Here is a 25,118-nt window from a genome sequence, read left to right as displayed (position 1 = left end):
TTGGAATGAGCACTGGTGTTGTATGGAAATAAATTTGACAATATATTTCATATTAAAAAATCAAATAAAGAAAAATAAAGAATAAAATAAAATAAAATTTGCTTTAATCTCTTAAAAAAAAACACAAAGAAGCTAGATATTGTTTCCTGTAGAGCTGAACCTCCGCAGCATTCTATGATCAGCAGACTTGATGCATGTGAGGGGTTTCTGCTGTTCTTCTGGGGGTAGGGCCTTTTGCACTGATTATCTGGCTGACTTGCCCTAGTGGAGATGCACCTGCGAGACTCAGGGATAAAGAGCTTTGTGATCCTGGCTCCAGCATCCTCCTGTTGGTGCTGTTTTGCTCACTGAAGTCCATCGGTAATGATGGGTAGAGGGGAAAATGGCATCGCCTTGCTCTCTTATCGCTGGACTGGGGAGCTTACGTCTGCAATTCCTCAGCGAGCCTTTTAGAAGCACAAAAAATCCTCCACCCCCATGTCCCTGGCTTCTGTCAGACCTCTACCTTCACCCTGTCTGTGTCAGAGCTGTCTGCCTGCCAGGCAGCATTGTACTCCTGTATTTTACTTCCGGTTCAGCTGGGTTTCAAAACTCCAAATTTCATAGACCCCTGCAGCTGGGGTCAGTGCTGATATTTTGGGAGAAAGTCTTGTTTCACTGTGTCTGGGTGCCAGTTTGTCCAAGAAAATGGTTGTGTGACCATGCTGCAGCTTGGAGTCTATGTAAATCACAGCAGAAACCTGGCACCAAGGCTTGCTGCCCTCAGCCAGCGTATTTATTCCTATACTGGTGAATGAGGCAGCTCAGTGGTGCTTTCAAGGTCTTTTGTCTTCAGAGGAACAGTGCTCCCTCTCCCAAATGCACTCCACAAGGGGAACTTGTTCTCCCCATACAACCCAAGGGATCCTTAGACCATCTTGCCTGCTCCTGGGTGTCTGTCTTCCTTCCTCACTTGAGCACCACTAAGCATGTCAGGTACAACCGTACGGATTGCATGGACCTCTAAAACTTCAGACTTTAGTCCTTAGCTACTTATAAAAAACTTGCAGTATTGAACCCCTCTTGTTTTCCCAGTCAGTGGTTTTGGGGAATAATTTTCCTGTGCATGTTTTCATCCTTTTTTTTCACATTTTCTCTATTTCTCTCTAACTCCTCTCTCCTTGCTCAGGGCTCCATCCCCTCCACAGCACCTATGGTTCTTTTCTTCCCCAAATCAACTTCCCGCAACTCCTACCTTTCATAAAGTGGTCTTTTTTTCTACATGTAACTGTGTAGCTTTTTCTCTCAGTCTCCAGATCAATTTCTTGGAGAATTATTTGATATTTGTCTAGCTGTTTTTAAGATATGAACCAAGCTTAGGGTCACTCTACTCTTCTGACATCTTTACTGCTTTCTCTAGGGTTCTCTCACTCCACCATCTTCCTACCTTCCTTATCTCCTTTATACAATTTAAAAGCCTTTTCTATGTGCAACTCAGTAGTGTTTGGGGATGTGTATACGCCATGTATCCTTGTGCATGTAAGCTTGTAAGTTTGAAAGAATGAGCCTTTGCTTTATATATATCTATTTTACATGATACTTTACACATAGTAGGTAAATAATAGTGGTTGCCTGGTTAAATGAATGAATAAATGAGTGAGTGAATGCAGTGAGCATTATTTGTATTTCTCTTCACACCTGTTTCACAATCAGCCACTTCTTCCACCTTTATTGTAGGAAGGATTTGTGCCAAGCCTATACAGTAAAAATCTGAATGAGATAGAAAGTGGTTCTAATACTGCTTTGGGACATCAATCAACTTCTTGATATCACTGTCCTCCCCTGTATGAAAAAGGTTTCTCTTTGACTCTTGTGACTTTCCAAAGCTCTTGGACCCCGATCTCACACCCTCAGGGAGGGTGCCCTGCTTCACTAGACTCAGTGTTGTGTGCTTAGCCCAGTGGCCTATAAAAGAATGGGGTAATGGACAGACTGCCTAATGTGGGTTGAAGGCTCAACTCACAAGAGGCATTTAAAACTTTCCATCTATACTGGAGACTTTTGTTTCCCACATCCATTGGAAGGTTGGAGTGAGGAATTGGGTGGGGAGGATGGCTTTGTGAAATTCAACACTTGAGTCAGTGAGTCATTAACAATTCCATACCAAAAGAAGAGTAGCTTGGGCCTTTGGAGAACTTAGGCTGTCTATCTCTTTGCCACTGGCCAGCTCACATTGTTGGCATTATAAGCCAGTCTAACCTCACTACATCCAGAGCCCACTGCCCAACAGTATTTTCCACTTTCACAAGCTCTACTCATCACTTCTCAATGAATCAGCTAAAATTTTTCCAGTTTGGCTCAGTATTGGTTTTCACAAATGACCCTTATAAAGTTCAGATTTTAATCCATGGATTTGTATGAGCACAAAGCAGGCCTCATACATCATTGAACACTCATCTGCTTAGAAGGTTTGAGCCTTGGCATGGTAGGATGTTGATGTCTTTATGGATGGAAATTATTAGTTTTATATTCTATCAGTAACTCCCACAGAGGTGACATTGGAATTTAGGGACCTAATCATTTGGAAAATGCTTGATTGGAGCCAGATCTAGTTTCATTTATATTTAAAAAAAAAGTACTACAAAAATGTTTGCCCCTCTACTCTTGTCAGATAAAGTGTAGGAATGACCAAGTCGGCAATGTCAGCTGGGAGGAAGTTCAAGTGAGAGATCAAACAAAGGATCAGATGCAATAGTAGAAAGAACACTGGTTGGGAGTCAGCAGATCAGGTCTATGGCTCTATCTCTCCTATATTTTCACTTGTTCACTGTTTGACATTCAACAAGTTTCTTTTTCTCTCAGGCTCAGTTCCCTCATGTATAAAATAAAGGGATGGTGTTTAATTGTCCCTAAGGATCTTACCAGCTCTGACCTGTAACATTAGAAAATATACTTACATTCTATAGTTTGGTTAAGAACATAAGACCTGAAGCCATACTGTCCGAGTTTATATCCAGGACCTACACTTTCCTTGCTGTGTAAATTTAAGGAAATTACTTAGCCTCTCTGTGCTTCAGTGTCCTCATCTATAAAATGGGAATAATAATAGCACTTGCTTTTTAGTATTGTTACAAGGATTGTTTCAATTTGTATGAAGCACTTAGAATATTACTTGACACATAGTAAGTGCTTATAAGTGTTAGCCTCACTTATCATTATAGGACCCCTTGCCTCTGTCATCCAGGGTAGAGTATCTGGGATTTTAAGCTCTCATCTTTCATTCCTCTCTAAAAAAGAGACCACATATTGGTTGCTTTCCTAAGCCTCTGAAAACACCACCACTTCCCTTTGGGAAAACCACCATCTGATTCTCGAAGGTAGCGCACCCTGGGGTTGCTGTATATAAGTCCTCAATCTGGACCTCTTTAGAAAATAATCTAGGATTTTGTCTTGCTGCCTCAACCTGGATGGTCATACCTATCTTCCCAAATGTGTCTCTATACCCTCTACCTGGTTTTTACCTTCTTCCAGCTGAGATGATCAATGGTGGGGAATAGAGGATGGTGAGATGGGAATAAGACAACCAGAGAAAAAGGAAGATGAGACCTTTTTAATCTCCGGTTGCCCTTTCAGGATTTGTTTCCATGAGGGGTATCTGTGTTTTTGGGACCCCTTATGTGACCTATCCATGTCCTGGCTCTTTTCCCAGTGACATATATAGTCAATTCAAACAAATGGATTAATGAATACTAAAAAATTAAATGGTAGCCCCTGCAACGTGATATTTATGTTTGAACTTTGGTCAAATTAATATAGAATTTTGTGGTCAGAAGTACCCTTAGACATCATCTCATCTGTTCTCTACTTATGAAGTAGATTGAGGAAACCGAGGCCCAGAAAAGGGAAGAGACTTGCTCAAGTTCATATGGCAGAAATGGGGATAGAATCTAGGTAATGTAATACTTAGTTGTGAGCCCCTTTCCTATATCAATTTACCTCTGGGACATTTTTGGAGGCACAGTTTGTTAACCAAAAGGAGTGAATCCAAGCATACTAGAGTGTAGGTAGGTGAATAGAGATGTTGTGGGAGAGTGAGGCCTTTTGCTTCCTATGAAAATCACTTGTATGTAGTTTTCTGCTCTGCCTTCAAATAGGGCCAGCCTTGCTGATGCTCAAAGTACTCCATGAGAGCCAGTATTTTAGGGCTTTATATCCCCAACTATACTGCCATTGCTGGGTGAGGCCAGAAGGAGAGGTCTTACAGCTGGATTTCCTGTCTCCAGGGCCTGGGAGGAACTTGTTATTCCAGAGTAGTACACATGGCTTTTGACATCTGTTTTGGGGTGCTTGGTCATGTTACCTAAAGTCAATGAAGAGATATGAATAGAATTGGTGGAAGAGTGAATCAGAGATCACTGTCTGGTTTTTTAAGCAGCTAGTCCATGGGAGTGGCAGAGTAATGAGAGCAAAGCACAGTGTGAGCCCCTGGCTAACAAAATAACCTAATAAGTAAAGGTTAAACACCCCAGAGAATAGAGTGGAGCTTCTGGAAAAATGGGGCACTAGTCATTCTGACCAAACAAGATCTTAATTTATGCTTAATTTATGCAGAGAAAAATTAGAAACCTACTTCACACTCCGTCTAGACTTTCAAAAAATAAACCAAGTGAATTTCCTCCATGTGAAGGAATGGCAGAGAAATTTGCACATGGCCTTCTAAATATAGTTTCTAGGTCACTGCACTGATAGTTGCAGTCATGAACCACAAGGTAGAAGCATCTGGTGTCAACACAGCAGGCCAATGGTAGGAGAAGTATTGTCTGTATCAACATCAAGACCTAAATGGCTTGGTTTGAGTTTTGTATACTGGTTCCAATAGCTGACCAACTCTATAGACCAGTTTTGCCAGATCTTACACTTACTTTTTTCTTGCCTATATTTCCTTCCTATCTAGAACAGTCTTCCATTTATGATTCATTAGGTGGTTATTTTCACTCAGTTCAGTTCTTTCTTAAAACTTATCACTTCCACTTCTATAGGAGGTTTCCTTCAAAGTAACGACGATAGAAGAGGAATCATAAAGGATTCTTAATCTTGTATACAGAAGATTCTACAAAGAACATCTGGTATATCCTCCTGAGGCACCCACTCTTTAAGTTTCAACTACCACTTATATTCTGGATATCCCCAAATCTATGTACCCCACGTCATCTCTAAGCTACAATTTCCAAGCTGTCACCTGGATGTGCATCATAGGCACCATAATGTTAACATGTCCAAGGTGGAACTCATCATATTATCTCTAAAAAAAGATTGTACTCTTGAGTTTTCAGTTTCACTTGGTAGCACCATTATCTATCCAGTCACTCAACCTAGAAACTACAGTCATCCTTGAATCACTTCCTTTTCTTTCTTGTCAGATCCAAGTCGACTGGCAAGTCCTACTGGTTTTGATCTCCTAATATTTCAAACTCATCCACTTTTTTCTATTTTCACTGCCTTAATTCAAACACTCATCACTTCATATATGAACTACTGTGGTAATCTCCTAACAATGTTCCTGCTTCTAAACTGGGCCCCTCCACTTGATCCTCCATACTGCCAAAATAATGTGAAAATATAATCCTGATTATGGCATTCTGGGTACATGAAACCCTCCAATGGCTACTTATTGCCCTTAAGATAAAGTTAAACTCCTTTGAAGACCCACAAGGCTCTTCATGATGTTGGTCCTGCTTATTTCATAAGCCTTGTTTGTTGCCATTCCTTGTGTTGTTCATGTTCCAGTAACACTGAACTGCTTAAAGTTCCCTACAGACACTATTTTGTTTAAAGTATTTGTAAGTCTATTTGTTTTGTCTTAATCTTCTTGGATCAGACATTCCCTACTCATTATTTTGGCTGGCTAATTTTTTTAATAAAAATATTTTATTTTATTTTTTGATATTTTACTTTTATGTATTTATCTTTTTAATTTTAATTTTTTATTTTTTTAAATTTACATCCAAATTAGTTAGCATATAGTGCAACAGTGATTTCAGGAGTAGATTCCTTAGTGCCCATTACCCATTTAGCCTATCCCCCCTCCCTGAGGACTTTAAGAGACAAAACAGATGAACATAAGGGAAGGGAAACAAAAATAATATTTTTAAGTAATATCTATATCCAACGTGGAGCTCGAGCTCATGACCCAGATTCAAGAGTCACTCATTCTTCTGACTGAGCCAGCCAGGTGCCCCTGGACTTGCTTTTCTATTATTTCATATGGAAAGATAAATCTTTTCAGAATGAGTGAGGTGGTACACCTGTGTGATTACAGAGCATCCTATCAATTTCTATATCATTTCTCTTAGTCGTACTGTAACTATCTGTTTACCTGTCTCCCCCACTAGATTAGATGGCTTTTGAAAAGATAGTGCTTACTTATCTGTATATCCTCAGTGTCTATCACATTGACATATAATAGGTGCTAAATAATTGCTTTCTGAATGAATCAAATTTGGTTATTTTAAATTCAGCTATCCGTTTAACATCAAGTGCTTTTCCCGCCCATTGACTCATTCTGTTTCTCCCAACAAGACCATAAGGTTGTATGGGTATGTTTGTGTGTAAGCATCTTTTATAGAACTCTTTTTTTTGTGGGTGACACTTCTGAAATGTTTTTATGATAAGAGAAGCAAATTTGAAACTTCTTATTTTGAAAACACAAAAACTGATATTCATAGATGTTATAAGACCTGCCTTAGTTCATGAAGCTAATTAATAGTGGAGTCAGAATCCTGATTTCTAGATTTTTGATCCTGAAATCTCCCACCACATTTCTGCTGTTTATAAATCATGATCTTTCAATGTTTGGATAAATCAGAGGTCCTTAGGATGACTGAGTCTCTCTAACACTCTGTTTTTCTGATGCTTTACTTTTTTAAATGAAAGTAAAATTAAGATAATATAAAGTTAACCATTTTAAAGTATACAATTCAGTGATATTTAGTAAACTTGCAATGTTGTGCAAACATAACTTCTATCTAGTACCAAAATATTTTCATCACGATATAAAGAAAATCCATACCCATTAAATAACAATTTTTCATTCTCCCGTCCCTTCAGCTCCTGGCAACAACTAATTCTCTTTGTGTCAAAGGATTTACCTATGCCATATATTTCATGTAAATGAAATCAAACAATATGTGACCTTCTGTATACCCCTTCTTTTATTTAGCATAATTTTAAATAAGTTTTTAAAATTCCAGTAGTTAACATACAGTGTTATATTAGTTTCAGGTGTACAATATAAGGATTTGATATGTTACTCAGTGATCATTATGATAAGTGTACTATTTAATACTTATCACCAATTTTACCCATCCCCATCCCCTCCCACTCACTAGTAACCATCAATTTGTTCTTTATAGTTAATAACTTGTTTCTTGGTTTCACTCTCTCTGTCTCTCTCTTTTTTCCTTTGTTCCTTTGTTTTACTCTATAAATTCTACATATGAGTGAAATCATGTGGTATTTGTCTTTGACTGGTGTCTTTCACTTAGCATTATACTCTCTACCTTCACCCATGTTGTTGCAAATGGACAGATTTCATTTTTTATGGCTGAATTACACACACACACACACACACACACACACATACACACACATATGTATATATATCTCACATCTTCTCTATCCATTCATCTATCAGTACACATTTGGGCTGCTTCCATAATTTGGCTGTTGTAAATAATGTTACAATAAACATAAGGGTGCATGTATCACTTCAAATTAGTGTTTTTGAAATTATTGGATCATGGAGTAATTCTATTTTTAAATTTTTTTTTTTTTTTAAATTTTTTTTTTTCAACGTTTATTTATTTTTGGGACAGAGAGAGACAGAGCATGAACGGGGGAGGGGCAGAGAGAGAGGCAGACACAGAATCGGAAACAGGCTCCAGGCTCTGAGCCATCAGCCCAGAGCCTGACGCGGGGCTCGAACTCACGGACCGCGAGATCGTGACCTGGCTGAAGTCGGACGCTTAACCGACTGCGCCACCCAGGCGCCCCTCTATTTTTAAATTTTGAAGAATTCCCACACTGTTTTTCACAGTGGCTGCACCAGTTTACATTCCCACCAACAGTGCACCATGTTTCCTGTTTCTCCACACCCTCTCCAACACTTGTTGCTTCTTGTGTTGTTGATTTTAGCTATTCTGACAGGTGTGAAATGATATCTTGTTGTAGTTTTGATTTATTTTTCCCTCATGATGAGTGATATTGAGCATCTTTTCATGTGTCTGTTGGCCATCTGTATGTCTTCCTTGGAAAAATGTCTATTCATATTTTCTGCCCATTTTTAACTGGATTATTCATTTTTGGGGGGGTGTTGAGTTTTAAAAATTCTTTATGTATTTTGGATACTAACCTTTTATTCGATATGTCATTTGCAAATATATTTTCCCATTCTGTAGGTTGCCTTTTAGTTTTGTTGACTGTTCCCTTCACTGTGCAGAGGCTTTTTCTTTTGACGTAGTCCCAATACTTTATTTGTACCTTTGTTGCCCTTGCCCCAGGAAACATATATACCAACACAAGTCCAGGGCAAGATGCTTTTACAGTTGAATTCTACAGTTGAATTAATTCTTTAAAGAAGAATTAATCCTTATTCTTCTCAAACTATTCCGAAATATAAATAAGGAAGGAAAACTTCCAAATTAATTCAAAGAGGCCAGCATTATCCTGATACCAAAACCAGATAAAGACTTCCTTAAAAAAGAGAACAACAGGTAAGGGAGGGGCCAAGATGGCAGAGCAGCATGGAGGTTCTTAGCTTCTCTCGTCGCTGAAATGCAGGTAAATTGGCACCAAACCATTTTGCACACTTAGAAAATTGACCTGAGGATTAACCCAACAATCTTCATAACTTGAGCCACAGACCTTGGCAGGTATGTGGCACAGATAGGCAAACTGGGTGAGAGAGGAGGAGAGGGGGCTGTATTTTTGGACACATGACAGAGAAAAGGAGGAGCATCCAGGAAAAGCATTCTCCCTGAAAGTAGCTGTAGAGAAAGAGAAAGAGTGGGAACACCCACAAGTGACTGAACAGGAAAGGAGAAAGAAGAGGGTTTCAATACCATTAGGACTCTATAAACAGGGGAAAACAGTGTCAGAAATTCTGGAGCTCAGTACTTCACAGTGCTCTGGTGGGAAGAACGACTCATCAGGAACAGGCAGTGAGGTCTGAGGGGTCCATGGGCCACACAGGGAGAGGCAATTTCTCTGCAAGGAGGGCATTTGGTAGAGGCCATATGGCCTCCCCACAGGCAAAGGTCCCAGCAGAGCCCAGAGAACAGCCATGTTTGCTGGTATTGTAACAAAAATGCCAGGGGGCGGTGATTCTTGGTACCAGATGTGTGTTGTGTTTTATCATCTCTAAACCTCTGCTGCATTGCCATACCACAAACTTTCTGTGGGGCAAGAAAGCAGCTGGTCATTGCTCAATGAGACCCTCCCCCAGAGAGTCAGAGCGGGTCCAAGCCACAGGGCTCTCAGAGGTGAATGGTTTGGAAACACAGCCCCACCTGAGATATAATTCAGGAAGGAAGTGTCGGCTGGTGGGCTGACAGCTTGGACGTGAACAGAGTAGAAGTGGGGAAAAATCTAGATTTTAAAATAAAGACTGGATGGCTCAGTTGAGTAAGTGTCTGACTTCTGCTCAGATCATGATCTCATGGCTGGTGGGTTCAAGCCCCGCATCAGGCTCTGTGCTGACAACTCAGAGCCTGGAGCCTACTTTGGATTCTGTATCTCCCTCTCTGTCTTTGGTTGCTTGGTTGCTGGTCGGTGAGAGTGCAGAGTTCTGATATCGGAGACTGGTAAGCTTGGTAATACCATTTTCACCTCTCCTGCACATGCACAAACACTACATGCACATGTGTGCTACACCAGTACACACTAGTAAGCTAAGCAGCGCCACTTAGTGGAGAATGGAGCCATTACACCAAGCCCTGCCCAAATGCACCAACCAAGCTCAAGACTTAAAGGACCACCACAAGTCTCTCCTGCTTAGTACAGGCTTAGTACAGACTATTTCTTAGTACTATTTAGTACTTAGTACTAGTACTAGTACTTAGTACTTAGTACTTAGTACAGACTATAGTGTGCTTCCTAGATAGACTTCTAAGGGAAATTGTATGTAATTTCATTCAGATTTCATTCTGCTTGCTGGTCCATTTTTTTCCCATTTCTTTTTCTTTTCTTATTCTTGGATACAGAAAGAAAAAATTATTTTTTGTAATTAAAAATTATTTTGCAATATTTTTACTTTTTGTAAATTTTAAAATTTTATTTTACTTCCATCATTTAATTTTATTCTATTTTATTATATACATCTTTTTAAATTTTTAAACTTCTTACTTTTTTTCCTTTTCCTTTCTTTTCCTTTTTCCTCTATTCTATAAAACTTCTTCCAACAATCAGACCAAAACACACCTAGGATCTAGCTTCCTTTATTTAATGTTTTCATGTTGTTTTTAATTTTTTAATTTTTATTTTCTGTTTTATTAATTCTTTTTCTTCCTCCAAAATGACAAAATGAAGGAATTTACCCCAAAAGAAAGAACAGGAAGAAATGACAGTCAGGGACTTAATCAACACGGATAAGAGAAAGATGTCTGAACTAGAATTATAACCACGATAGTAAGAATACCAGCTGGGGTTGAAAAAAAGCATAGAATCCCTTTCTGTGAAGATAAAAGACGTAAAATCTAATCCAGATGAAATTAATGCTATAACTGAGATGCCATGGAGGCAAGGATGGATGAAGCAGAGCAGCGAATCAGTTATACAGAAGACAAAATTAGGGAGAATAATGAAACAGGAAAAAAAGAGAGAAGCTAAGCAAAAGAGCACAATATAAGAATTGGAGATCTCAGTGACTCATTAAAAAGGAATAACATTTGAATCATAGGAGTCCCAGAAAATGAAGAGAGAGAAAAGGGGGTAGAAGGTTTATGTGAACAAATCATAGCAGAAAACTTTCCTAACCTGGGGATAGACACAGACATCAAAATCCAAGAAGCACAGACAACTCCCATTAGATTAAACAAAAACTGACCACCACCAAGGCATAAAATAGTCTAATTCACAAAATACACAAGGAAAGAACTATGAAAGCAGCAAGGGGGGAAAAGTCCTTAACCTATAAGGGAAGACAGATCAGGTTTGAATCAGGCCTATCCACAGAAACTTGGCAGGACAGAAAGTGGCAGGGTAGATTCAATGTGCTGAATTGGAAAAATATGTAACCAAGAATTCCTTATCCAGCAAGGCTGTCATTCAAAATAGAAGGAGAGATAAAGAGTTTCCCAGACAAACAAAAACTAAAGGATTTCATGACCACTAAACCAGCCCTGCATGAAATTTTAAGGAGGACTCTGAAGGGAGAAAAGATGGAACAAAAGAAAAAAAAAGACCAAAAGCAACAAAGACTGGAAAGGACCAGAGAACACCACCAGAAACTCCAACTCTACAGGCAACACAATGGTAATAAATTCATATCTTTCAGTACTCATTCTAAATTTCAATGGACTAAAGGCTCCAATGAAAAGGCATAAGGTAACAATGGATAAGAAAACAAGATTCATCTATATGCTGTTTGTAAGAGACCCATTTTAGACCTAAAGACACGTGCAGATTGAAAATAAGGGGAGGGAGAACCATTTATCATGCTAGTAATGGTCACCAAAAGAAAGCCAGAGTAGTCATACTTATATCAGACAATATAGATTTTAATATAAAGACTGGGTGGCTCAGGTGGTTAAGCGTCTGACTTTGGCCCAGGTCATGATCTCACAGTTGGTGGGTTCAAGCCCTGCATCAGGGTTTGTGCTGACAGCTCAGAGCCTGGATCCTGCTTTGGATTCTGTATCTCTCTCTTTCTCTCTCTGCCCCTTCCCCACTTGCACTCTGTCTCTCCATCTATTAAAAATAAATAAACATTAAAAAAATTAAAATAAAGACTGTGAAAAGAGATGAAGAAGGGCATTATATCGTAATTAAGGGGTCTTTCCACCATAAGGACCTAACAATTATAAATATTTATGACCCCAATGTGTAAGATTGCAAATATACAAATAAATTAATCACAAATATAAAGAAACTCATTGATGATGATACCATAGTGGTAGGGGACTTCAACACTCCACCTACAGCAATGGATAGAACATCTAAACAGAGGGAGGAGCCAAGATGGTGGAACAGCATGGAAGTTTTTTGTCTGTCTTGTGTCCATGAAATACAGCTAGACCAACACTAAACCATCCTACACACCTAGAAAACTGATTTGAAGATTAACACAACAATCTGTACAACTTGAACCACAGAATTCAGCAGGTACACAACGTGGAGAGGTGAATTTGGGAAGCGAGATGCCGCTGAGGATAAGGAACACTTTTGCGGGTGGAGAGAGGATGGAGACTGGTGAGGGGGTTAGAATATGGGAAAAGCACCCCTCCCCAAGAGCAGCTGGAAAGAAAGTGGAAAATTGGAAACAGCTGCAGGGACTAAAATAAAAAGGGAGAAAGGATAAACGAGAGGGTTTAAATTCCATTAAGACTGTAAACAAGGGGAGTGCAAAGGCTGCAACTCCACAGATTGATACCTGGTGGTGCTATGGTGGGAAGGGTGAATCCTCAGGAGCTGAGTGGGGTCTGGGGGGGGTCTCGGGCCACACGGGGAAAGTGGTTCCACTGCTGGGAGGACATTTGGTAGAGACAGTTGAAGCCAACTGATCCTAGCAGACCCCAGAAAATGGCCACATTCGCTGGTGCTGGAGCAAGGTCATTAAGGGTGAAGCCTGGTGCCAGATGTGTGTTGTGATCTTCCATAATCCTTGAAACACTGCTGCAACACTATCTCACGAACTTTTTCTGGGGCGGGCCAGCACCTGGCCGTAGTCTCAAGGCACCGGCAGCAACAGGGTCCAGCAAGACCCTGGGTGCAGCTGACATTTGGCCATTGCTCATTGGGCCATTGCTTGGTGAGACCCTCCCACAGAGGGGTGGAATGGTTCAAAGCTGCAGTCCTTCAAAAGTAAGGGGCCGGGGAAAATAGCCACATCTGAGACAAAACTTGGGACAGAGGTACTGCCTGGGGCCTGGTCATGGAGAGTGAAAAAGCAGGGAGTGGATGAGAGCTGAAGACAGAGGATTGGTGTGCAATGATGATTTGGGACAACAGACTGGGTAGCTGGGTGGTCCCATTTTAACCACTCCTGTGCATGCGAATACGCACCTACGAGTGCCACAACAATCCACCCCAGTAGGTTAGCAGTGCCATCTAGTGGAGAACGGAGCTGTTACACTGAGTCCTGCCCAAGTGGACCAACTTCACTCTCAAGAACACAAGTCTCACCGCTGGCTTAGTTTATGGACTATAAAGCACTACAGAAACTGACTTCTAGAGGAAAATGAAGTAATTTCAATCCTACTTCAATCTGTTAGAAGGTTCATCTATTCTATTTTCTTTCTTTCTTTCTTTCTTTCTTTTTCTCTTTTACACTTCTTTTTCTTGAATACAGAAAGGGAAAAAATTCATTTTTATTTTCAATTTTTATTAAAAATATTTTTCTTTAATATTTATTATTATTTTCTTACTTCTGTGTAAACTTTTTAAAATTCTATTTTACTTCCATCATTTTATTTTAGTCTACTTCAGTGTATTCACCTTTAAAAATTTTCAATTTCCTTTTTCTTTTTTCTTTCTTTTTCTTTTTTCTTTTTTTGTTTCTTTTCTTTTTCTTGAATGCAGAAAGAGAAAAAATTCATTTTTTACATTAAACTTCTATTAAAATATTTTTATTTAATTTTTTACTGTATTTTTGCTTTTATGTAATTTTTTTCAAATTATATTTTACTTTCATCATTTTATTTTAATCTACTACAGTGTATTCACTTTCTCAAATTTTCAAACGATTTCCTTGTTTTTTCTTTTTTTTAAATCTTTTCTCTCTTTTTCATTTCTTTTCTTTTTTCTTGAATACAGAAAAAGAAAGCATTCATATTTATTTTTAATTTTTATTAAAAATATTTTTCTTTAATTTTTTTCTACTATATTCTTTACTTTTGTGTATATTCTTTCAAATTCTAATTTACCCCCATCATCTCATTTAGTCTACTTCAGGGTATTCATTTTTTCAAATTCTCAAACGATTTTCTCTTTTTTTCTTTTCTCCCCTTTCCTTTTTTTCTCTAATCTGTCAAACGATTTTCGACCAGACCAAAACACACCCAAGATCTAGCATCATCTATTCGATTTTGGTGTGTGTTTAATTTTTAATTTTAATATTTTGTAATTTTAATTTTATAAATTTCAATTTTTCTACCTCATTAATTCATTTTCTCCCTTCAAAATGACAAAATGAAGGAATTCACCCCAAAAGAAAGAGCATGAAGAAATGACAGCCAGGGATTTAACCAACACAGATACAAGCAAGATGTCTGAACTGGAATTTAGAATCAGGATAATAAGAATACTAGCTGGAGTCAAAAATAGATTAGAATCCCTTTCTGCAGAGATAAAAGAAGTTAAAACTAGTCAAGATGAAATAAAAAATGCTATAACTGAGCTGCAATCATGGATGGATGCCACGGCGGCAAGGATAGATGAGGCAGAACAGAGAATCAGCTATATAGAGGACAAACTTATGGAGAATAATGAAGCAGAAAAAAAAGAGGGAGATTAAGGCAAAAGAGCACGATTTAAGAATTAGAGAAATCAGTGGCTCATTAATAAGGAACAACATCAGAATCATAGTGGTCCCAAAAGAGGAAGAGAGAGAAATAAGGGTAGAAGAGTTATGTGAGCAAATCAAAGCAGAAAACTTTCCTAACCTGGGGAAATACACAAACATCCAAATCCAGGAAGTACAGAGGACCCCCATTAGATTCAACAAAAACCGACCATCAACAAGGCATATCATAGTCAAATTCACAAAATTCTCAGGCAAGGAGAGAATCATGAAAGCAGCAAGGGAAAAAAGTCACTAACCTACAAGGGAAGACAGATCAGGTTTGCAGCAGACCTATCCACAGAAACTTGGCAGGCCAGAAAGGAGTGGCAGGATATATTCAGTGTGCTGAATCAGAAAAATATGAAGCCAAAAATTCTTTATCCAGCAAGGCTGTCATTCAAAATAGAAGGAGAGATTAAAAGTTTCCCAGACAAACAAAAATTAAAGGAGTTTGTGACCACTAAACCAGCCCTGCAAGAATTTAAGGGGGACTCTCTGAGGGGAGAAAAGATATATATATATATATACAGATCATATATATATATATATACAGAACAATATATATAATATATATATATATATATATATATATATTATATATATCAAAAGCCACAAAGATTAGAAAGGACCAGAGAACACCACCAGAAACTCCATCTCTACAACCATCATAATGGCAATAAATTCATATCTTTCAGTACTCACTCTAAATGTCAATGGACTCAATGCTCCAATCAAAAGACATAAGGGTAACAGAATGGATAAGAAAACAAGCTCCATCTATATTCTGTTTACAAGAGACCCACTTTAGACCCAGGATACCTTCAGATTGAAAATAAGGGGATGGAGAACAATCTATTGTGTTAATGGTCAGCAAAAGAAAGCCGGAGTAGCCATACTCATATCACACAATCCACACTTTAAAATAAAGACTGTATCAAGAGATGCAGAAGGGCATTATATCATAATCAAAGTGTCTATCCACCAAAAAGACCTAACAATTGTAAACATTTATGTGCCAAATGTGGAAGAACCCAAATATATAAATCAATTAATCACAAACATCAAGAAACTCATCGATAGAAATACCACAATAGTAGGAGACTTCAACACCCCACTCACAGCAATGGACAGACCATCTAATGAAAAAAACCAACAAGGAAACAATGGCTTTGAATGACACACTGGACCTGATGGACTTAGATACGTTCAGAACATTTCATCCTAAAGCAGCAGAATATACATTCTTCTCCAGTACATTCTGATCCACGTGGAACGTTCTCCAGAATAGACCATATACTGGGACACAAATCGTCACACCTAAATAAGTAAAATAAGATTGAGATCATACCATGCAGATACAGACCATAATGCTATGAAACTCGAAATCAACCATAAGAAAAAATTTGGAAAGGTAACAAGTACTTGGAGACTGAAGAACATCCTACTAAAGAATGAATGGGCTAACCAAGCAGTTAAGAAGAAATTAAAAAGTATATGGAAGTCAATGAAAATGATAACAGCACAACCCAAAACCTCTGGGATGAAGCAAAGATGGTCATAAGAGGAAAGTATATAACAATCCAGGCCTTCCTAAAGAAGGAAGAAAGATCTCAGATACACATTCTAACCTTATGCCTTAAGGAATTGGAAAAAGAACAGCAAATAAAACTCAAAACCAGCAGAAGACAGGAAATAATAAAGATTAGAGCAGAAATTAATGATATCAAAACCAAAAAGGCAGTAAAACAGATCAATGAAACCAGAATCTGGTTCTTTGAAAGAATTAACAAAATTGATAAACCAATAGCCAGTTTGATCAAAAAGGAAAAGGAAAGGACCCAAATAAATAAAATCAAGAATAAAAGAGGAGAGATCACAACCAACACAACAGAAATAAAAACATTAATAAGAGAATATTATGAGTAATTTTATGCCAATAAAATGAGTAATCTGGAAGAAATGGACAAATTCCTAGAAACATATACACTACCAAATCTGAAACAGGAAGAAATAGAAAATTTGAACAGACCCATAACCAGTAAGGAAATTTAATTAGTAATCAAAAATCTGCCAGAAAGCAAGAGTCCAGGGCTAGATGGCTTTCCAGGGGAATTCTACCAAGCATTTAAGGAAGAGTTAACACCTATTCTCTTGAAGCTGTTCCAAAAAATAGAAATGGAAGGAAAACTTCCAAACTCTTTCTATGAAGCCAGCATTACCTTGATTCCAAAACCAGACAAAGACCCCACTAAAAAGGAGAACTATAGACCAATTTCCCTGATGAACATGGATGCAAAAATCCTCAACAAGATATTAGCCAACTGGATTCAATAATACATTAAAAAAATTATTCACCATGACCAAGTGGGATTTATACCTCGGATGCACGGCTGGTTCAATATCTCCAAATCAATGTGATACATCACATTAATAAAAGAAAGAATAAGAACTACACGATTCTCTCAATAGATGCAGAGAAATCATTTGACAAAGTATACCTTTCTTGATAAAAACCCTCAAGAAAGTAGGGATAGAAGGATCATACCACAAGATCATAAAAGCCATATGTGAAAGACCCACCACTAATGTCATCCTCAAATGGGAAAAACTGAGAGCTTCCCCCTAAGGGTAACACCACAGAGATGTCCACTCTCACTATCGTTATTCAACATAGTCCTAGCCTCAGCAATTGGACAACAAAGTGAAATAAAAGGCATCCAAATAGTCAAAGAAGTCAAACTTTTACTTTTCTAAGATGACAGGCTACTCTACATGGGAAACTCAAAGACTCAACCAAAAATGGCTAGAACTGACCTCTTCAGCAAAGTCACAGAGTATAAAATCAGTGCACAGAAAACAGTTGCATTTCTATACACCAATAATGAAGCAACAGAAAGAAAAAACAAGCAATTGATCCCATTCACAATTGTGCCAAAACCGTAAAATACCTAGGAATAAACCTAACAAAAGTGGTGAAAAATCTATACACTGAAAACTATAGAAACCTCATGAAAGAAATTGTAGAAGACACAAAAAATGGAAAAATATTCCATTCTCATGGATTGGAATAACAAATATTGTTAAAATGTCAATAGTACCCAAAGCAATCTACATATTCAATGCAATCCCTATCAAAATAACACCAGCATTCTTCACAGAGGTAGAATAAACAATCCTAAAATTTGTATGGAACCAGAAAAAAGACTGCATAGCTAATATAATGTTGAAAAAGAAAACCAATGCTGGAGGCCTCACAATTCCAGACTTCAAGCTGTATTATGAAAGTGTAATCATTATGACAGTATGTTATTGGCACAAAAACAGACACGCATATCAATGGAACAGAATAGAAAACCCAGAAATAAACCCACAAACATAAGGCCAACTAATCTTAGACAAAGCAGGAAAGAATATCCAATGGAATAAAGACAGTCTCTTCAGCAAACGGTGTTGAAAAAACTGGACATGCAGAAAAATGAACCTGAACCACGTTCTTATACCATACACAAAAATAAACTCAAAATGGATTAAAGACCTAAAAGTAAGACAGGAAGCCATTAACGTCCTAGAAGAGAAAGTGGGAAAACACCTCTTTGACTTTGGCAGCAGCAATTATTTATTCAACACGTCTCTGGAGGCAAGGAAAACAAAAGCAAAAATGAACTATTGGGACCTCATGAAGATAAAAATCTGCACGGTGAAGGAAACAATCAATAAAACTAAAATGCAACTGATGGAATGGAAGAAGATATTTGCAAATGACATATCAGATAAAGAGTTAGTATCCAAAATCTATAAAGAAGTTATCAAACTCAACACCCAAAAAACAAATCATCCAGTGAAGAAATGGGCAAATATACATGAATAGACACTTTTCCAAAGAAGTCATCCAGATGGCTAACATACACATGAAGAGAGGCTCAACATCAGTCATCATCAGGGAAATACAAATCAAAACCACAATGAGATACCACCTTACACCTGTAAGAATGGTTAAAATTAACAACTCAGGCAATGACAGATGTTGACGAGGATGCAGAGAAAGAGGAACCCTTTTGCCTTGCTGGTGGGAATGCAAACTGATGTAGCCACTCTGGAAAACAGTATGGAGGTTCCTCAAAAAATTGAAAGGAGAACTACCCTACAACCCAGAAATTGCACTACTAAGTATCCAAAGGATACAGGTGTGCTGTTTTGAAGCAGCACATGTACCCCAATATTTATAGCAGCACTATCAGCAATGGCCAAAGCATGGAAAGAACCCAAGTGTCCATTGACAGATGACTGGATAAAGAAGATGTGATATATACATATACATATGATTATATATTATATAATTATATATATTATATAAATTATACATTATACATTATAATTATATTAATTATATTATAATTATAATGTATTATATAATTATAATGTATTATATATTATATATAATGTATTATATATTATATAAAATTATAATTTATTATAATTATATTAATATTATAAATTATATACATTATAAATATATATTATATATTATACATATAAGAAGATGTGAGATATATATATAGATATAGATATAGATATATATATATATAATGGAATATTATTGGGTAATCAAAAAGAATGAAATCCTGCCATTTGGAACAACATGGATGGAACTAAAGTTTATTATGCTAAGTGAAATTAGTCAGAGAAAGACAAATATCATATGAATTCATGAATATATGGAATTTAAGGTACAAAACATGAACATAAAGGAAGGGAAGCAAAAACAACATAAATACAGGGAGGAGGACAAAACACAGGAGACTCTTAAATATAGAGAACAAACTCAGGATTCCTGGAGGGGTCTTGGGTGGGGGAATGGGGTAAATGGGTAATGGGTATTAAGGAGGACACTCATTGGGATGAGTACACCAGGGCTCATCACAACAATTAAGGTGCCCTCCTTAGTGCCCATTGCCCATTTAGCCCATATCCCTCCCGCCTCCATCCATCAACTCTCAGTTTGTTCTCTATAGTTAAGAGTCTCATGGTTGCTTCCTTCTGTCTCTTTTTTCCCTTCCCCTATGTTCATATGTTTTGGTACTTAAGTTCCACACATGAGTGAAGTCATATGGTATTTGTCTTTGGCTTACTTTGCTGAGCATAGTACACTCTAGCTCCCTCCATGTCATTGCAAATGGCAAGATTTCTTTTTGATGGCTGAGTGATTATATATATATATATATATATTCTTTCTCCATTCATCAGTTGTTGGACATTTGGGCTCTTTCCATACTTTTGTTATTGTTTGTAGTGCTGCTATAAACATTGGGGTGCACACACTCTTTCAAATCAGCATTTTTTATCCTATGGATAAATAACTAGTTATGCAATTGCTGGGTTGTAGGGAGGCTCTATTTTAAATTTTTGAGGAACCACCATACTGTTTTCCAAAGAGGTTGTAGCAGTTTGCATTCCCACCAACAGTGCAAAAGAGTTCCTCTTTCTCCACATCCTTGCCAACATCTGGTGTTTCCTGAGTTGTTAATTTTAGCTATTCTGACAGACATGAGGTGGTATCTCATTGTGGTTTTGATTTGTATTTCTCTGATGATGAGCGATGTTGAGCATCTTTTCATGTGTATGTTAGCCATCTGGGTGACTTCTTTGGAAAAGTGTCCATTCATGTCTCTTGCCCATTTATTCACTGGATTATTTGTTTTTTGGGGTGTTGAGTTTTATAAGTTCTTTATAGATTTTGGACACTAACCATTTATCATATATGTCATTTCATAGGCAGTCTTTTAGTCGTGTTGATAGTTTCTTTTGCTGTACAGAATATTTTTATCTTGATGAAATCCAAATAGTTCATTTTTGCTTTTGTTTCCCTTGACTCTGGCAACATATCTAGTAAGAAGTTGCTACAGTCAAGGTCAGAGATGTTGGTGCCTATGTTCTCTAGGATTTGGATGGTTTCCTGTCTCACATTTAGGTATTTCATCCATTTTGAATTTATTTTGGTGTATGGTGGAAGAAAGTGGTTCAGTTTCATTTTTCTGCATTTTTTTAAAGGTTTCGTTTTAACATTTATTGCACATTCATTGTAGGCAACTGCCAAGCCTCAAAAATACAAGGCTTTGCAGCACACAACTTCACTGTCAAGGGCTATGGAGATACACCAACTATAAAAACAATTTTATGGAAACAGATGGGAAAGATCAATAACTTGGGTGACAGAAAGATGGCACTGGAGAGTTTGGGATGGATGGGTATTTCAGGATAAGCACGGGTGCAGGAGTGTGAAAACACATTCTACGTGAAAATCTCCTATCCTCTAACCCCCATGCCTTTAATGGTGTTTTTACCTCTGTCTCCTCTATTTATAGTTTTCTGTCTTCATACTTTCAGTTTATTCAACACCCTTGCCTATACTTCACCCATTTTTCTGCCCAGTACAACTTTTCTGGGGAGCATTTTAGCAAAGGTACTTCAAAAGCATTAAAAGTCCAAACAAATGATCAAATAGTTTTACTCATAGGAATTTATACTAAAGAAACATGGATGCTTTCAAAATCTTAAGTTACTTTAAGTATTATTTATATTTGCATAAAAACTTACTAGTGTGACAGTAGGGAGCTATTGGATAAATTTGAAATCATCCATTAGAAGAAATTATTAAACCACTAAAGTTTTTTTTCAAGGAACATTTAATAACAAGGTAGATAATGTACACTTGTCTAACGTAATACTTTTAGATCACTGAAGCTAAAGCAAAACATCCTGTTCATTGGGTGAAAACAGCCTGCTTAATGTGTGTGCACTGCAGTGAAATTTTAAAAAATACTGTAATTATAATTTCAGAATTTCAGAACTTGAGTGCCAATGTTTTCTTTTTCATATGGAAAAAGAAAATGCTTTTGAAAATCATTTGAAGCTTGGACGAAAATTCCATAGCTATATTCTTAGGATCACCCTGTAGTCTTAATGATACCGATGACACAAGGAAAGCTTCAATCCAACCATTTAGAGAAGACATTCCAGCTGCATGATCTCATCAACCAGGAGAATGTTGGTGGCAATCACAGTGCAGGAATGAAGAATCTGTTTCTTTACACAATAGTTATCCCATATGTCTATTTCAGCTGCTACCATTGGCTTACTTGTGTTCAAGTCCACATCCACAAGTTGACCTGATTCTTATTGTTCTGCTTGAAGTTTAACTAGTGTTTCCTGAAGGTCAAAACCAGAGTTCTGAGCAAGAACCTTGGGAATAATGAGCAATACATCAGCAAGTGCTTGCACTCCAAGTTTGACCCTGCCCTTTACACTCGGATTATATTTAATCAAGGATTCTGCCACTGCTACTTCCGTTGCACCAGCATCTGGAACTACACAGCCATCATGAGTAACATTTTTAACAGCCCTCAAGCCATCTCTTTTGCATCTTTGATTTGAATGATGTATGCTTTTTTGGTCCTTTGACTAATAATGTGACAGAGCAAGGATTGTTACATTTCTCAATAAAGGTGAATTTCTCTTTTCACAATGTAAACTCATAGACAAGCTTGAATGTCCCAAACAATCAGGATTTAGGTCAACAAAAGAATTTTTAGAGCTACTCCACCACAAGCAAAAATCAGCCTTTCCGTATTTCTTGTTTTAGCTCTACACAGAGCTACTATGCCTTGTTTTGCAAGAGCATCTAAGGATAAGGGGTCAATTCCTTTTTGACTATTAACAACAAATTCCTTATCTGAATCACCACAAACTTTATTTTTCAGTTCTAGCATTTTTAAAACTCTATCTTCAATGAGTTTTCTTTCTGCTTTTACGAGTTTTTCTCTCTCTTCTGTACTCTTGTAAAAAACCCACAATTCACTTCTGTTTTTCATATTTTAATGGCACATTGCATGAGGATGTATGCATGCATGAGGATGTATGCATCTTCTGCTCTTTTTTTTCATATCAGATTGCCGTGCTGTGTGGTCCAAAACAAGACCTCTGATTAAGCTTGTATTAGTTTCAGATTTATGTTTCATCTCCATGATCTCAACCATAAAGAGGTCAATAGATTCATCTTGGTTTTTTTTTATTTTTATTATTTATTTTTATTTTTATTTTTATTTAAAAAAATTTTTTTTCAACGTTTATTTATTTTTGGGACAGAGAGAGACAGAGCATGAACGGGGGAGGGGCAGAGAGAGAGAGGGAGACACAGAATCGGAAACAGGCTCCAGGCTCTGAGCCATCAGCCCAGAGCCTGACACGGGGCTTAAATTCACGGACTGCGAGATCGTGACCTGGCTGAAGTCGGACGCTTAACTGACTGCGCCACCCAGACGCCCCGATTCATCTTGTTTTTGAATGGACAAAATGGAACCCATCACAGCCTCTGTTAAGATATCAGCAAGTTCAGCATGCATTTTAGTACATAGAGATGTTCTGGCCACATTTAGAAGTGTTCTATGTCCATTTCTTTGCTTACTTTGTTTGACTAGTTCCAAAAACTGAAGTGCCCTTTCCAGTGCATCTTCAAATTCTTCTGTTATTATTCTAAGATGAAGACCTTCAGAAATGTAGAGATCTGCTTGTTTCAGTAGTTCTCCAATGATTAGGACATTGAATGTTATGTCACCAGTTATGTCCTCCTGGGCTATTGCTACTTTGGCTATTAAGGAGGCTGCTGTGTGTCGAATTTGCATTTCATAAAGCAGCACATTGCCATCTTTAGTAAGCTTGATGTCTCCAGCACCAGAAACAAGCATCTTCATGGTGTCCTTAGTCCTCAAGTTGGTCCTCAGCATGTAGTGCAGCCCCCGGGGTTGTGCTACTGTTGACTGCCAGTGCCGCCTGAGCTCTGGCCACCTCGGCCTTGGGGTTCAGAGTCTTCACCGCCGCCATAGCTAACCAGCACAGGAAGAAGAGAATACCCAGTGTGTGGCGTGCAAGCTGGCTCAGCCCATTTTTTCTGCATGTTGCTGTCCAATTTTCCCAGAACCATTTGTTGAAGAGACTGTCTTTTTTTCCCCATTGGATATTCTTTCCTGCTTTGTCAAAAATTAGTTGACCATATAGTTGTTGGCCCATTTCTGGGTTTTCTATTCTGTTCCATTGATCTATGTTTGTTTTTGTGCCAGTACCATACTGTCTTGATGACTGTAACTTTGTAATATAGTTTGAAGTCCCAAATCATGATGCTTCCAGCTTTAGTTTTCTTTTTCAGATTTATTTGTCTATTAAGGGTCTTTTGTGGTTCCATAAAAAGTTTAGGATGGTTTGTTCTAGCTCTGGGAAAAATGCTGGTGGTAATTTGATAGGGATTTGATTAAATGTGTAGCTTGCTCTAGGTAATATTGACATTTTAACAATATTTGTCTTCCAATCATTGAGTATGGAATGTTTTTACATTTCATTGTGCCATCATCAATTAGTGCCATTGTGCCATTCTTTCATTAGTGTTCTGTAGTTTTCAGAATATAGATCTTTTACCACATTGGTTAGGTTTATTCTTAGGTATCATTGTTTTTGGTGCAATTACAAATGGGATCTATTCCTTGATTTCTTTTTCTGCTGCTTCATTATTGGTGTCTAGAAAAGGCAACAGGTTTTGGTACACTGATTTTTCTCAATTTGTTTATCAGTTCTAGTAATTTTTTGGTGGAGTCTTTTGGGTTTTCAACATGTCATGTCACTCATGTCATGTGGGAGTGATGGGAATGTGACTTCTTCCTTGACAATTGGGATGCCTTTTATTTCTTTTTGTTGTCTGATTGCTGAGGTTAGGGTTTCCAGTACTGTATTAAATAACAATGCTGAGGGTGGACATCCCTGTCTTGTTCCTGACCTTAGGGGAAAAGTTCTCAGTTTTTCCATTGAGGATGATATTAGCTGTGGGTCTTTAATATATTGCCTTTATGATGATGAGGTATGTTCCATCTATCCTCACATTGCTGAAGGTTTTTGTGAAGAATGGAGGCTGTACTTTGTCAAATGCTTTTTCTGCATCTATTGAGAAGATATGTTTTTTTCCCTTTCTTTTATTAATATGGTGCATCGTTTTGACTGACTCATGAATATTGAAGCACCCCTGCAGCCCAGGAAGAAATCCCATTAGATTGTGTGGAATAATTAAAAAAATTTTTTTAATGTTTATTTTTGAGAGAGAGAGGCAGAACGCAAGTGGGGGAGGGACAGAGAGAGAGAGGGAGACACAGAATCCAAAGCAGGTTCCAGGCTCCAAGCTGCCAGCACAGAGCCCGACGTGGGGCTTGAACCCACGAACTGCGAGATCATGACCTGAGCTGAAGTCGAAGCCCAACCGACTGGAATAGTTCTTTTAAAGTACTGTTGCATTCAATTTGCTAGTATCTTATTAAGAATTGTTGAA

The 25,118-nt window shown here is 37.7% G+C and overlaps 1 pseudogene; it reads right to left on the bottom strand.

Moving 5' to 3' along the window:
* Window positions 1-4,178: 4,178 nt before the first annotated feature.
* Window positions 4,179-23,632, bottom strand: LOC122477081 (annotated as a pseudogene).
* Window positions 23,633-25,118: the final 1,486 nt, after the last annotated feature.

This window comes from Prionailurus bengalensis, chromosome X, assembly GCF_016509475.1.
Source record: "Prionailurus bengalensis isolate Pbe53 chromosome X, Fcat_Pben_1.1_paternal_pri, whole genome shotgun sequence".
NCBI lineage: Eukaryota > Metazoa > Chordata > Mammalia > Carnivora > Felidae > Prionailurus > Prionailurus bengalensis.
Note: the sequence above shows the minus strand (reverse complement) of the source record. Positions and strands in the feature narration are given on the sequence as shown.